The sequence below is a fragment of the Mobula birostris genome, chromosome X (assembly GCF_030028105.1).
Source record: "Mobula birostris isolate sMobBir1 chromosome X, sMobBir1.hap1, whole genome shotgun sequence".
Taxonomy (NCBI): domain Eukaryota; kingdom Metazoa; phylum Chordata; class Chondrichthyes; order Myliobatiformes; family Myliobatidae; genus Mobula; species Mobula birostris.
The window spans coordinates 49445310-49462051 of NC_092402.1; the positions used below are offsets into that span (position 1 = coordinate 49445310).

Genomic DNA, 16742 nt, shown 5'->3' on the forward strand with positions numbered 1-16742 from the left:
GCCCCACTCCCATCAGGGAGGAGGCTACGTAGCACCAACGCCAGGACCACCAGACTCAAAAACAGTTACTTTCCCCAAGCAGTGAGGCTGATCAACACCTCCACTCAATAACTCCACTACTACTTTATTATTTCTTGTCAATCACCTTATGTACAGACACTCCTAAATGCATCATCACTTTATAAACACAAAATCAATGTATATACACTTGTATATTTATTGTGTTTTTATTATTAGGTTCTTAATCTTTTGTGCATTTTGTGCTGTGCCAGTTCCAGAGTAAAAATTATTTTGTTTTTCTTACACTTGTGCAGAGACAGAGAGACCAAATGAGAACAAAATCTGCTTTAGGAAGAAATTGTTGGGGTCTTAAACTCTCAAATCAGGTGCCCAATTTAGAAAAGCAGCCCTCCTTGGAATGCCTTGGCTCCAGGAAAACGTCTACTTGTCAGGCATTTGTATAGGGGCAGATGTGGATCATTGACATATGGAACAGGAAGGAAGGGATGCGAGATTCATAAGCTGGTTCCAACCCAGTCTTAAATCCAATTTCAAGCTCACCTGAGTTTCAGCAACAGCAGGACACCAAGCTTCCAGGTACCAAGGCCATCAGTGGTACCCTTTTACTGCCAGCTCTGGAAAACAAAACATCAGACTCAGCACAGACTGACGATCAAACCTAGGACATTATTAGCAATACAAATCAGCATCACGGGAGAAAGTTTATTTAGCCAACAAACCTTTCAGAATTTAATAAAATTGGATCCCCTTTGGGATCATCCACACAGTATCAATTTACTGACAACTTTCCATTCATCCCAATGCAGATTCTGACAAGCAGTTATAAAGCATACATTTTTCATTCTGATTACCACTTTACACATAGCCAATCTACATCCAAACCCTTGCTAATAATAGCAACACACATCGAAGTTGCTGGTGAACGCAGCAGGCCAGGCAGCATCTCTAGGAAGAGATACAGTCGACGTTTCGGGCCGAGACCCTTCGTCAGGACTAACTGAAGGAAGAGTGAGTAAGGGATTTGAAAGTGGGAGGGGGAGGGGAGATCCAAAATGATAGGAGAAGACAGGAGGGGAAGGGATGGAGCCAAGAGCTGGACGGGTGATTGGCAAAAGGGATACGAGAGGATCATGGGGCAGGAGGTCCGGGAAGAAAGACAAGGGGGGGTGGGGACCCAGAGGATGGGCAAGAGGTATATTCAGAGGGACAGAGGGAGAAAAAGGAGAGAGAGAAAAAGAATGTGTGTATAAAAATAAGTAACAGATGGGGTACGAGGGGAAGGTGGGGCCTTAGCAGAAGTTTCTTCTCACCCTGTCTCTTGCCTCACAGCTATCTGGACTATTCCTCTTCTCACCCTGTCTCTTGCAAAAACGCCATCCCCTTCTCGCAATTCCTCCGTCTCCGCTGCATCTGCTCTCAGGATGAGGCTTTTCATTCTAGGACGAGGGAGATGTCTTCATTTTTTAAAGAAAGGGGCTTCCCTTCCTCCACTATCAACTCTGCTCTTAAATGCATCTCCCTCATTTCACATACATCTGCTCTCACTCCATCCTCCCGCCACCCCACTAGGAATAGGGTTCCCCTGGTCCTCACCTACCACCCCACCAGCCTCCGGGTCCAACATATTATTCTCCGTAACTTCCACCACTAAGCACATCTTTCCCTCCCCCCCCCCCGCATTCCACAGGGATCGCTCCCTACACAACTCCCTTGTCCATTCGTCCCCCCCATCCCTCCCCACTGATCTCCCTCCTGGCACTTATCCGTGTAAGCAGAACAAGTGCTACACATGCCCTTACACTTCCTCCCTTACCACCATTCAGGGCCCCAAACAGTCCTTCCAGGTGAGGCAACACTTCACCTGTGAGTTGACTGGGGCGATATACTGCATCCGGTGCTTCCGATGTGGCCTTTTATATATTGGCGAGACCCGACGGAGACTGGGAGACCGCTTTGCTGAACATCTACGCTCTGTCCGCCAGAGAAAGCAGGATCTCCCAGTGGCCACACATTTTAATTCCACATCCCATTCCCATTCTGACATGTCTATCCACGGCCTCCTCTACTGTAAAGATGAAGCCACACTCAGGTTGGAGGAACAACACCTTATATTCTGTCTGGGTAGCCTCCAACCTGATGGCATGAACATTGACTTCTCTAACTTCTGCTAATGCCCCACCTCCCCCTCGTACCCCATCTGTTACTTATTTTTATGCACACATTCTTTCTCTCACTCTCCTTTTTCTCCCTCTGTCCCTCTAATATACCTCTTGCCCATCCTCTGGGTCCCCCCCCCCGTCTTTCTTCCCGGACCTCCTGTCCCATGATCCTCTCGTATCCCCTTTTGCCTATCACCTGTCCAGCTCTTGGCTCCATCCCTCCCCCTCCTGTCTTCTCCTATCATTTTGGATCTCCCCCTCCCCATCCAACTTTTAAATCTCTTACTCACTCTTCCTTCAGTTAGTCCTGACGAAGGGTCTGGGCCTGAAACGTCGACTGCACCTCTTCCTACAGATGCTGCCTGGCCTGCTGCGTTCACCAGCAACTTTGATGTGTGTTGCTTGAATTTCCAGCATCTGCAGAATTCCTGTTCCTTGCTAATAATATCTCAATTTTAAAAGAACAAAATTGCTAAGACTGATCAAATTGGTTACAGTGCAGTTACTGTGAAGAACTTAAAAATTCTAGAACTTTAGATCCCAGGCACAACATTTCTTGTCAGTTTGTACAGATTACAGCACTGTCATATAAGATACAAATTCTATACATTAATTCCCTGGTAAAAGCACTCTGTCCTGAAGATGTTACCAGTTAGACTTCTAGACAAAGCTCACCCAGATATATGCACACAAAGATTTTTAAAAGAAGAAAATACCTTCAATGAGGAGTTTGTCTTTTAACCAAGCCAGAGCTCAAATCGCTCTCTGGCATCACACGTAAATGATTGCATCAAGAGGCTTTTCAACTGAAGGTGTCAGGCTTGCACATGCAGGATCCTCCCAGTCTCCACCCAGATAACAGGAGTCATCTGCCACTCGTTTCCAACTCATCGCCTGCAGCCTATTTAAACCCAGCTCTCAGCTCCAGTCCTTGTTCACTCATACGAACCACCCAGCCTCTCTACCAGCTGCTCCTAGCCTTCAGTTAGCTTGTTGCCTTTTCATGTTAAGTATCTGTTCTCTCTTGTTTTGTAACCCCTTGTGGCTTATTATTTTGCAGTTTATTATTAAAGTTATCGCTCACCACTAAATCTGTCTTTGGGTCAATTCTCCTCTGGATTCCCTGATAGGATGGGCGATTTACCAATTGACCCAGCAGAGTTTCCTCACTTAAAGAAAGTCGTCTGTTGATATGAGCACACGGTCCAGAAGCAGCAGGGGAACAGTTGACCATCTGCTCACCACTCTTCCAACTCTCCGTCTCGATATACCACCCCACGACCGTGAACTGTCTCTCCGAGCCCCGGAATCCAGCCCGAAGGCTTCGACATATCCCCAACCCGAAGCTGCAACTCTCTGTCCCAGGGCGTCTTGCACTTCGTGCCGAGCCAAGATTGCCTTCGCTATCTCTCTCTTGAATGGGCGAGCTCTGACCTGGGCTGCAGCTAACTGGGACAATGAAACGCCCATTTACAACAAATGAGGAATTCACCACTGAGGTTCGCTAGGACTGGATAATTTGTCTGTGTCAAGGCTTGTGCTTGGTGCTGGATTACACTGCGGAATTCAGGATCCTTGTGGCAGAGTGTGGCTGGAACACAGAGGCGCTGCTGGCCCACTACCATCACGGTCTCTCGGCATGCTTGAAAGATGGCTGTCTACCCGAGAAATGCCCACTGACCTTGAAAGCCTCATCATCCTCGCTCTCCGAATTGACAACTGTCTTGTGGAACGCCCCTCCAGATCATCAGCCAGAACCCCAGTTCCATTAATACCATTTCAGTTGGCAGGACCCTCATCAGAAATGTGTCCTGAACCCATGCAGTTAGGGAGAGCTCCCTTAACCTCCCCAAGAGTGTGAGCATCGATGGAGAAACAACTTGTGCACTTACTGCAGAGCTGTCGATCACCCACACATCAAATGCCCACCGTGTCTGGGAAAACAGCACCACCAGGAAGAGACGAGGCACCTTCTATCTGATAAGCTCCCCTAGCCTCTCATTCCAGCACCATAGCCCAACTCACTCTCTCTGTCCTCAACACCCCAACAGCTCTACGCACACAGGAGACTCTGGTGGTTCTGGTGCAGCAGGCAACTCTGGACTGGACTTTGTATGCAATTTGAATTCCCTACAAAGCCTGTCTCTCAACTCTTCTGCATCACAGCCATTGATGGATATCCTTTAGGGTCTGGGATAGTCATAGCGTGCACACAGGTATTAAAGAGCACTGAGAGTCTATCCAAATCCACCTGATCGACTTGCCCAACACTTCTAATCTTGGGTTATCCCTTGCTCTCCACACGTGACCTGGTCATCCAGGTCACTGCTGAGTTGGGGACTCACCTGTTGGACCACCTGCCTGCAACCTCAGATAAGCTCATCTTGTAAATCTGTGGAGACAAGAAACCCTCAACCTCACCAAACTCCCATTGGAGTACCAGGATCAAGCCATCACCTTCACAACTGTGCAATAACCAGCTCCTCCCAGTCTCCACCCAAGTAAGTCAGCTGCCACTCGTTTCCAACTCATCACCTGCAGCCTATTTAAACCCACCTCTCATCCACAGCCCTTTGTTCACTCATCAAACCAGCCATCCTCAACCAGTTGCTCCTAGCCTTCAGTTACCTTGTCAAGTACTTGTTCTGTGACCCCTCGTGGCTTGTTATTTTTGCAGTAACCATCTCCACGTTTGGGTCAAGCCTCCTCGACGTTTCCACACAGAAGGTACATAGCAGCATAGGTGGATCCTATCCAAACTCGGGTGCAGAAGTGACTGGAGCAATCGATCAAGATCCCCCCTCTACCACTTACTTCACCGTGCTGACTGATAATGGACGTGTCCCCTACCTCTGCCTCAGCTGTGAATGGCACTGAGCAGGCATCAAGCTGCAGTCCCATTTAGAAATTATAGAACTTAAAGATCACCCAGTATCATCAAGCTGCAATCTTCCCTATTATTAACACTTCAAAAACACACACATATACACAACCCCATAGGAAGATGGTGGCTGCTAAGGAAAGCCACCACAGTAACTACAAGGCTGCGTTTACTAGATACTATAAATTCTAGGCAGGCTGCACAGTCTGCCCCCAAGAGTTCACTTTATTTTCTCTCCGAGTGCTGATTCAATCACTGAGTCACCCACTATTATCTTGCAGAGCACGCAGGGGACCCTCCTCCACCGCACGGCCGTGCAAAACCTCTGAGTGTGTGCAAAAGTGTGAACCCAGACCCTCACCTCCCCTGCCCCTAGTCTCAGAAAGCATGGAGGTCAAATTGAGATAGAGTGAATACAATGGGCAATGTCGCTAGTCACCTCAGAACGAACACACACACGCACACGTGTGCCCAGAATGTTCATGATGTGAAAGTTGACATCATGGTGTCAATTTTCTAAGTTACCTCATGTCTACGTCTCAGTGTACTACTTTTTTAAAAAAAAAGACCTGAAGCTGCCTCCTCCAGGATCAACCTAACATTAGAATTAATTTTAAATTTCTGTCTTACAAGGCAAAAAAAAACTTGAGATAGTACCATGTGGCACGTCCCATGTGTGTCAGCTGTTAAGACCCATCGACCTGTTACACTCTTGAAGTTTGAGCTTTAATGGCAACAACTGGCATTTGCATATCATCTCTAAAACAGTTAAAACCATCAGACCAACTTGACACAAAGCAAATAGAGGGAGGCATAGGGACAAGTTTGATCACACAAGGCAGGTTTTAAGAAACCTCCTATAAAAGGGTGGCAGTGGAGTAAATACACGAGGTAGGAATTGAGAGAATGAGATGGCATACGTACCTATCCCAAACAAGAGAAAATCCTGCTGAAGGGTCTCAGCCAAAACTATTCACTCTTTTCCATAGATGCTGCCTGGCCTGCTGAGTTCCTCCAGCATTGTGTGTGTGTGTGTGTGTGTGTGTGTGTGTGTGTGTGTGTGTGTGTGTGTGTGTGTGTATATTTATCTATCTTAAGCCTCATTTCCTTTGCTCTGCCAAATCCCTTAATTCCCACTCCCTACTTCCACTTTAAATATTTCTAATGAGCTGGACTCCACAACTCTGCAAAACAGAATTCCAGATAGATATAAAAGCATTATGTGTAGCCAGGGCCGCCCTCCATATACATGGGTTAGGCAGGGGAATGCATAGTAACAGTAAACCAGCACTCATATTTAATGATTCTCAAAGGGCATGTAAGGGAATATTTGCAAAAGAGTAGCTGCCAACTCTGTGCTGACTTATGTTATGTAATAGCCTTTGTGATTGGCTCTGGTCTGAAGTTTTGGCTCTTGGATGATGACCAGAGAGCACAGTCAGTGCCCATTTTTCAAGGTGAATTAGCACCTTTAATAGAGGAGAAAGAAAATTGGACAAGGGCTGGGAATTGATTAGAGTGGAAATGAAACCAGAAAAAGATTCTGGTCAATACAGAGGGAAAAAATAAATTCTGATTTATTGGAATAAAATGAAAAAATAAATAAAAGCAATTACAAAAGCCTAGAGATTTAAAGTGGAAACTATGTATCCTTTCTGATAAACAAACAGCCTCTCACCATCAAACCCCAGAGCGCTCTCAAGCCCATGTGTGCTCAATTTCTCTGTTGAACACCAGGCTTCTATTTCTATAGGCTAACACTGTACAGAATAGACAATATTTGAAGAGGTCCTTCTTTGAAGTCTGAAGGGTTGATTGACCCTGAACTATCACCAAAAGGAACTTCAAATTGGACATACTGATGTACGTTTTGAAATGAAATACCACTCCTAAAACTAAAGGATAAGCATAATTGAAACCAGACTCCATTGCCAGTAGGACCAAACTATATGCACATGCTCTAAATGTCAACAGCTACATCAACAGAGAATGTAATTGAATCAAATGAAGCAACAGAAGTCATGTCATTTAACTGCAACCAAAAGTGACTTCACTGTGCAACACCCCTTACTCAGTGACTACCAGTCCGTTCTTATAGAGAAGATCTGTTGCTAATCTGTGTGCATTCACCCTTGCCATTCCAAACCATGCCACAAATGGTGAAGGTTGACAGTTCATGTAACGGGAGATATGTAAATAGGGAGAAGCATAGCCATGAAGGATTTACACACAAATATGAGAATTTGCAAAGTTGATGCATGATGCAGGTCACAGGGGTGAGAGATCTAGCAGGCTCTGTGCAAGTTAGAATACAGCCAACTGAGTTTTGAAATGTATAAAGGGACAGGGAGGGGAGACCAGCCACCAAAAGTAAATCAGATCAGAAGGAAACAACTGGCACACAAGGTTTTCAGTGATAGATGAACTGAGGCAGGGTCAAAACAAAACAGCAGCAAGAATGTCCATTACTTTTTCTATTGAGAAATAATTATCAGATATGTATTTATCACAACTTAAAAATCTGACATTTTCAATGTCCAGGCTCAAATCTAGTGATCGCAAAATCTACATCTGAACATGAACTACATGAACTGATCTGCTGTGCATTTCTAGCTTTTTATCTTAGTTCTGGATTCCTTCTCTTTCTAATCTAAGATGCCAAAGGTATTGACATCATTGAAACTGAATGTAGCAGTGGTATTAGCCTTCAGTACACCAGGTCTTACAGTTCACCAAATTAGGAGTGGAAATGAGTTTTGAGTTTTTCCAACTATTAACAAATACCAGATTGTGACAGATCTGTCTAGTGTTTCCTATCTCTATCCACTAAGCAGGACTGAACATAGCTAAGTCACCTCCAGAAGACAAATAGTTGGCCAAGACTCACTAGCTGGAGCCATCTGTGAACTGGTTTGACAGAAAGTGAGCCACTGGGCGAGTCTTGCAAAGGTAAAGCACATCAACAAGTCTTTACTGATGCCCACAAAACAGGTAGCTGGACATCAGAAGTCTACATAGTCCCCAGATTTAGAGGGCTTGGGAGGCCATTTATCTGTAGAATGACCAGATTAAAGTTTCACTTTGTCTATGGAAGGACTCGACAAAGCAACAAATAGGATGAGACTCCACTGGCATTTTCTTGCTGTTGCCCCGAAGTTATTTTCCCTTGTATACTAGCGAGTTTAGGAACAGAGGGACCATTTAGCTACATCATGATGTATTCCATCATTCATCAACATCAAGACAGATCTGTTCCCCAATTTCATTCAATTATTTTTGCTTCATGATTTAAAATTAACTGACAATGCATCACTTCCTGTTTGTGAAAAAGTATTTCCGATTGCTATAGTGCATTGCATTTCCCCAACTTAATCCTGAACAGCCTGGCTCTAATTTGGGACCACACCCCTCCGTGTTCCCCCTCCCCCCCTCAATCCATGATACCCCAACTAGCAGAATACATTTCTCTCCATTTTCCATTTGGTTCTCTTAAATATCTTGAGAGCATCATTCTAATTTTCCAAACTCCAGGGAACACAACCCTAGATAGTGAAGTCTCTCCTCATAATTTAACCCATGAGACTCCATGTCAGTTTGGCAAATTTGCACCCTGCTCCCTCCAAGGCTTTGTCTGCAGATCTGGTCACACTACTCCAGGGATGGAGTAACAAGGGGATTGTATTAGCAGTCTAGCTATACAAGACCATAAGATATAGGAGAATTGGGCCACTTAGCCAATCAAGTCTGTTCCGCCATTTCATCATGGCTGATCCATTTTCCCTCTCAGCCCCAATCTCCTGCCTTCTCCCCGTATCCCTTCATGTTCTGACCAATCAAGAATCTATCAACCTCTGCCTTAAATATACTTACATCTTAGAGCTTCCTAAAGGTGGCTTCTGATTGGCAGCACCCTGCACTTCCAGTTCAGGGGCTTCCTGCAAATATAGAAAGGCTCACTTTCACAAATGCTTTTTACAGTTAACCAACTCATACCCTCTTAAGATTAAGATTAGCTTTATTTGTCACACATACAAAGCCTGCTGTGAAATGCATCATTTGTGTCAGTGACCACAGTCAGAGGATGTGTCGGGGCAGACCGTCAGTGTCACAGTGCTTCCGGTACTAATATACCACGCCTACAATTTATTAACCCATACGTCTTTGAAATGTGGAGGAAACTGGAGCTCCTGGAAGAAACCCATGTGGTCATGTGAAAATGCAAAACTAAATAAATAAATTCTTTATACTAAAGCATTAACACTAGTTACTACACTACTGTTCCTCTTGGCTTACCAGTTGTCAAAACACAATTAATATCTTTGACCTATTAAAATGTGCAATTAAGTACACTAGAAACAATTATATTTCTTTTGGTTGGTCTATCAAATTGACAAAACTTGTCCACCTCCTTCAGAACAGTTTCTCTCCATTGAAGGGGCTGAAATGACCCTACTCAATACCCAGATACCTCAGCAAATCCAAGAGGAGTCCAATATCAAAATGCCATAAGACCACAAGATATAGGAGCAGAATTAGCGCTTTACAAAGCCTCAACATTACATCCTTGCTTTTATACTCTAGACTTCTTGAAATGAATGCTAACATCACATTTCCCTTCCTCACCACTGACTCAACCTGCAAATTAGACTTTAGGGAATCTTGCACCAGGATTCTCAGGTCTCTTTTAATCTCAGATGTTCTCTCCATTTAGAAAATAGTCAGATACAACACTGGGTCATGTCACCTGCAGAACTTCTCTGATGACTCAGTGATAGTTGGGTGTATAAAGGGAGGACAGGAGGATGAATACAGGGCCCTGGTGGAAGACTTTGTCAAATGGTGCAAACAGAACCATCTGCAGCTCAACATCAGTAAGACAAAGGAGATGGTGATGGACCTCAGGAAGACCAAGCCTGCACTTCTCCCTGTTACTATTGATGGTGAGGACATGGATGTGGTGAGGACCTACAAGTACCTGGGGGAGCACCTGGATGACAGACGTGAGTGGAGCACCAACACAGAGGCCGTGTACAAGAAAGGCCAGAGTCACCTCTACTTCCTGAGGAGACTGAGGTCCTTTGGAGTATGCAGGCCTCTCCTTCACATGTTCTACCAGTCTGTTGTCACCAGCACAACCTTTTATGTGGTGGTGTGCTGGGGCAATGGCATCAACACAGGTTGTGCCCACAGGCTCAATAAACTGATTAGAAAGGCTGGCCCTGTTATTGGAGTCAAACTGGACACACTGGAGGCTGTGGTAGAACAAAGGACCCTGTGGAAAATCCTGGCAATTCTGGACAATGTTTCTCACCCTCTGCATGCCACCTTTGCTGAACAGAGGAACACTTTTAGTAATAGACTAGACAATTGTGCTGCTCCAAAGCGTGTTATAGGAGGTCAATCTTACCCTCGGCCATTAGGCTCTATAATGAGTCAACCAATAGCTGGGGAAGTGACGACCCCTCCTGCTAGACTGTTATTAACCTCTGTTTACCAGAGCTCTGATTAACCTCTGTTTACCAGACCCTGTTATCAAGGACACCCTGTGCAATACTACCTCATTTCTTTTCTGGATGGTATGAGTGTGCACCCATTACTGTATAATATTACAGTAATTCTTGCACTACCATCTTATCAGTGTGAACTTGGAAATCTTGTACATTTTATTTTTAAGGTAACCATTTATTCTTTCTTACTCCTCTACCAATATTTATATGTCTGTGCACTTGTAATGCTACTGTGACACTGTAATTTCCTTTGGGATCAAAAATAACTATGCATCTTGCCTACACTTTTATTTCTTCTACTAAAATGTACCATGCACTTCCAGACACTATATTCCATCTGCCATTTCTTTGCCCATTCTCCTAATCTGTCCAAGTCCTTCTGTAGCCTCTCTACTTCCTCAAAACTACCTCCCCTCCACCCATCTTTCTATCGTCCGCAAACTTTGCAACAAAGCCATCAATTCTATCATCCAAATCATTGACATGTAATGGAAAAAGAATCGGTCCCCACAGACCCCTGTGGAACACCACTAGTCACCAGCAGCCAACCAGAAAAGGCTTCCTTTATTCCCATTCTTTGCCTCCTGCCAATCAGCCACACTTTATCCATGAGAGAATCTTTCCTGTAATAAAGAGATACAAGCCCATGGTGAGCAGCCTCATGTGTGGCACCTTGTCAAGGGCCTTCTGAAAATCTAAGTACACGACATCCACTGATCCTTCTTTGTCTATCCTGCTTGTTATTTCTTCAAAAATTCCAACAGATTTGTCAGGCAAGATTTTCCCTTGAGAAAACCATGCTGACTAACGGCCTATTTTATCATGTGCCTCTGAAACCACATTGTTAATGATTGATGCTGACATTTTCCCCCAAGTTGCTGAGGTCAGACTAATTGGCCCATAATTTCCTTTCTTCTACTTCTCTCCTTCTTGAAGAGTGGAGTGATATTTGCAATTTTCCAGTCTTCTGGAACCATTCCAGAATCTAGTCATTCTTGAAAGATCATTACTAATGCCTCCACAATCTCTTCAGCCACCCCTTTCAGAACCCTGGTGTGTACACCATCTGGTCCAGGTGACACATCTACCTTCAGACATTTCAGTTTCCAAAGAATCTTCTCCCTAGTAGTGGTAACTTCATGCTCTTCTGACCCCTGACACTTTTGAACCTCCACTGCTAGCATCTTCCAGTGAAAACTGATGCAAAACACTTATTCAGTTCATCTGCCATTTCCTTGCCCCCCATAACTACCTCGCCAGCATCGTTTTCCAGTGGTCCGATATCCACTCTCACCTCTCTTTTATACTTTTTAATATTATTGGCTAACATACTTTCATATTCCACCTTTTCCTTCTTAATGACTTTTTTTTTTTTTTAAGTTGCCTTCTGCTGGTTTTTAAAAGCTTCCTAATCCTCTAATTTCCCATTACTTTTTGCTCTATTATATGCTCCCTCTTTGGTTTTTATGTTGGCTTTAACTTCTTTTGTTAGCTGGCAGCAAGGATCTCCGAGATAGTTCAGGATTTCCACGTGAGTGTGCTTGGCCCTCAGAAGTGTCTCCATTTGACATTCTTGGTTCCTTGCAACTGATATCTGGCTCAACTGATATCTATATCGTCTATTCCATCATCCAAGTCACTTGTAAATATCTTGAATAATTGCAGCCCCAACACAGATCTTCCTGGCCTACTGAATGTAATATCCTGCAAACTTGAGTACCTGCGCATTTTCCACTTTCAATCTCTTGCCATTTAGCTACTTTTCTATCCAAGCTAGTATTTAGTAAATACTTCGAAAAGCATTCACTTTGGTTAAATGTCTGAAAGATTTTATGAAATGCCTTTAGGAAGCCCATACAGATAGCATTCATAGATATTCCCTAGACCACTACTTTAGTCAACTTTTTTGAAAAATTTAACCAGACATCGCCCTTCACAAATCCAAACTAAATGTCAACTGTCAGCAAGCACTTCCCATAAATTATTGGATTTGTCCTAGTGACAAATATTTAATCAAAATACAATTAAACAAAGAAAGTGTAAATCAAAATAACACAGTGGCATGCAAAAGTTGGGGCACCCCTGGTCTGATGAAGTTCAAATATAACTTTACGGCCGCAATGAGCAAAGGTATGTTTGGAGAAAAAAGGGTGCAGAGTTTCAGGAAAAGAACACCTCTCCAACTGTTAAACACGGGGGTGGATCAATCATGCTTTGGGCTTGTGTTGCAGCCAGTGGCACGGGGAACATTTACTGGTAGAGGGAAGAATGAATTCATTTAAATACCAGCAAATTCTGGAAGCAAACATCACACCATTTGTAAAAAAAAAAGCTGAAGATGAAAAGGGGATGGCTTCTGCAACAGGGTAATGAACCTGAACACACCTCAACATCCACAGTGGACTACCTCAAGAGGCGCAAGCTGAAGGTTTTGCCATGGCCCTCACAGTCCCCCGACCTAATCATCATCAGAAATCTGTGGATAGACCTCAAAAGAGCAGTACATGCAAGACCGCCCAACAATTTCACAGAACTAGAAGCCTTTTGCAAGGAAAATGGGCGAAAGTCCCCTAAACGAAAATTGAAAGACTCTTAGCTGGCTACAAAAAGTGTTTACAAGCTGTGATACTTGCCAAAAGGGGTGTTACTAAGTACTGACCATGCAGGGTGCCCAAACTTTTGCTTCTGGGCCTTTTCCTTTTTTGTTATTTTGAAACTGTAAAAAAAATGGAAATAAAAAGTTTTCTTGCTTAAAATATTAAATAAATGTGTCATCTTTAACTTTATGCCTTTTGGAAATCAGTTCATCTTTTACTCGCTTAGCTATTCACAGTAACAGAAATTTTGACCAGGGGTGCCCCAACTTTTGCATACCACTGTATATGATCTGTGCTCGCTAGATACCCCATATCCAGTACCCACCAGTTGTCTGTGTGTGCTTCAGACGTCCTTCCATTTTGTTGTCCATCCCAAGCTAGATCATAGCCTCCAGTAGTTGCTGGCGAAGAAGTCATCAACACCTGGAAAAAGTATTAATGCACATATGAGCTCAAGCTGTGGTCTGGTTTTAGAATTCCAAAAATAATTACTGTCAGACATTATTGGTTTTAAAACGATTTAAACCCTCACAAATTGCTCATCCATAATCATCAAATATCACCAATGTCTACAATGACACTATTAGATCTTAACATACAAAGATGACGGAGGCAAAGTTCGTTCCTTTAGGGAGTTTATTTCCTTCAAGCCTGCTTTGTGCACACCTCTGAAAATGCAGCTCTTGCAGAGAAGCTAAAATGGTGTTTGCTAAAGACCAAAGTTAGCATAATGCTTTAGTGTCAGTGAGCGAGGTTCAATCCCTGCCAGTCTTTAAAGAGTTTGTACATTGTCCCAGTGACCATGTAGGTTTCCTCCCACATTCCAAACATCCACGGGTTGGGGTTAGTAAGTTGTGGGCGTGCTATGTCAGTGCCAGAAGCATCCCGACACTCGTGGGACGCCTCCAGCATTGTGTTGATCATTGACACAAGCAACTGTAGATTTCATTGTACAGAAGACAAATAACACTAACCTTTAAAGTTGTGATAAGTTCTGAACAGCACTGCAAGCTCTGCTGGCTTGGGGGAAAGTAATTTTCTGTTGTGCAGGTTCAATTGTACGTTATAACAAACTACCTCCCAGAACATTACCCACAATGAGGCACAGGATAGAATGAGTGACCCCAATGAAAGGGGTAAGTGGGACAGCAAATCTTTAAAAGAAATGCACAGTATATACTGTACATAGACAGATATGTGGAAAGAAGGGTTGTATTGGATTGAGGGGTTTAATCTCACAATTTTTATCTCATTCATATAGCAATCATCTTGTTTCTGTTTATAAAAGCACTTCATTCCACAAATACTTCCATCATAATCCTTAACAGCAAAGGAATTCAGCTCCATGGGAAATCCTACCCCCAGTTGTTCAAAAAGCTGACCATGCTACTTGTACACCATCATTCACTGCACCTGATCATTAATTGACTGAGTATCCTGCGCTATCCAACACAGCTCAGCAGTTTGTTTTTACCTGAGGTTTAATTGCAGCATCTCCAACACCAAAACTCTGAGTAATAATATCATTCCCACACTGCAATTTCTTGTTGACCCCAGTTTACAGGTGCTAAAATCTTCATCTTGCCAACAAGCGATTGGTCACGACTAGTTCCCTCTAAATGTATTTAATATTAAGAATGGAAAGAGCAATATAATCGTTTTTTGAAGCCAAGATGTTCTTTGCCTTCAGGGTTTTCTATGGAGTAACCGTGAGAAATCCTGTTAGTCTCAACCAAGCCCCGTTGTGATAATATCTTTAATTGAACAAAAAAAAAGGTACTTCATTCCCAGATACAAAAGTGATAGTCATAGAAAAAAAAGCTTTTCGCACCTCCCTCTATATCGAATTCAATCCTCTGACGTAGTGATATTTGAATATTCCTCACAGGGAGCGACAGTGCTGCCTTTAGCTAATAATCCTCCATCTCCCCTAAAATGAGCCTCAAAGCTTGATCTACACTGCATTTCTTACAGCGCCACAGAGAGACCAGTTCATGTTTAAAACAAAATCAAAACATTCGTGCATTCGCTGCCAAAGCACGTTTCAATAAAAACAAAAAAAGGGAAATTTGACCAAAAGCAAAAGAAGAAATTTGAAGAAAATGACGTTCAGGATTGCCAGAGCAGAGGAAACAGCGAGAAGGTAATTGAACACCCCAGTAAACGTTCCAAGGTGAAGGGAACATTTTCATGAAACAACGACAGTTATTCAGTATCCTGTAATTCCGAAATGACACTCATGTGGAAACGATTTTCATCCCAACCACCAGTTGATGGGAAACGTTTGCGAGGCAGATTTGGTAGAACTTGGAAATCTTCACCATTAATAAAGGAAATGAAAAGAACATGTTAAAGGAGCCGAAAATCTCTGTGCTGAGTGCGGATGTTGTACAGCTATTAGCAGACCCCTATCTCAGATTCTCAAAGAAGAATTCTCTTTTACTGCAAAAAAACCTTCACTCTTTACTACATTCAAACGATTAAGAAAAAAACAGGTGGATGGTTACATTTTTAAAAGAAATAAAGGAAAGATACTACATACAAAGTTCGTTACCTGCATGCCATTGCAGAGAATGAGAGATGCGGCTGTTGCCACTTCAGATTGACTCTCCCTCCATTGAATAAATAACCCGGACAGTTCTCCCCCCCCCCCCCATACTCCGTCACAATCAGATCCCAAATATCTCGAATCACAATTTACACACTTATCTCACCAGTGCCGTCCCCAAACCCAACAACAGGACCAAAGGGAAACAAACACAAAACGGACAAACGAGACCGAAACCGTTTCAAGGCACCCGAGTTTCGAGTAAACAACTTCCCACACGGTTAGGGCTCTATTCTTGCCCCGGACCTACCAACCGCAAAGCTTCTCTCTCCCCTCGGAGAACAGGTATATACCTGGTTGATGGGCACAAAAATTGTCAGAATGTTTTTACTTGTTGACATTTTTAAAAAGAGGCAAATTGGCCCTTGGGATGTCTTGAAACTGCCTTAAAACTTTTGATTGGACAATTGGGAAAGCTGGTATCTTAAAGGGGAAGATAGGCTACTTTGCCACTTTTTATGAATAGGCTTCCAACACACATGGTTCACTCGAGGTTTGTTCACTTGTCGCATGTGACTCATTTCGAAACTGTAATTCTCTTTGGACAAAGACGCAAAGTTCAATCATTAAAAAAAACACAGAACTCAGCAGCATCTATGGAGACAAAGAGATGGTGAACGTTTCGAGCATTAGGATCGAGAACGTAGAGAAGATTGAGGGAGGGTTAAGGTAAGTGATAGGTGACCAGTAGAGATGATGGGCAGATGGAGCCAGGTTTGTGGGGGGTGGGGGAGAGAGAGGAGGGAATAATGTTGATACAGAGGCTGTTAGGAGATAGGTTGAAACAAAAAAGCAGGTGGGGTCGAAGTTAAGCAGATGAGCTGAGTCGGGGAGGGGAGAGATAGTGGCTGAAAGGTGAAACCAGATAAGACGTGGATGATAGGTAGATTGAAGGAGATGGGCAAGGGTGAACCAAGACAGAAGAAACCCTGCTGATAGGTAGGATGATAGGCATGTGGACCCAGGTGG

The 16742-nt window shown here is 43.5% G+C and overlaps 1 long non-coding RNA gene across 1 annotated transcript; it reads right to left on the minus strand.

Annotated features, from left to right (window-relative positions):
• Positions 1–559: 559 nt before the first annotated feature.
• Positions 560–15789, minus strand: LOC140191662 (uncharacterized). The gene is made up of 4 exons (XR_011883869.1): positions 15720–15789; positions 13491–13588; positions 8932–8996; positions 560–635 (listed from the first exon to the last, which is right to left on the minus strand). It is a non-coding gene; the product is annotated as an uncharacterized lncRNA (long non-coding RNA).
• Positions 15790–16742: the final 953 nt, after the last annotated feature.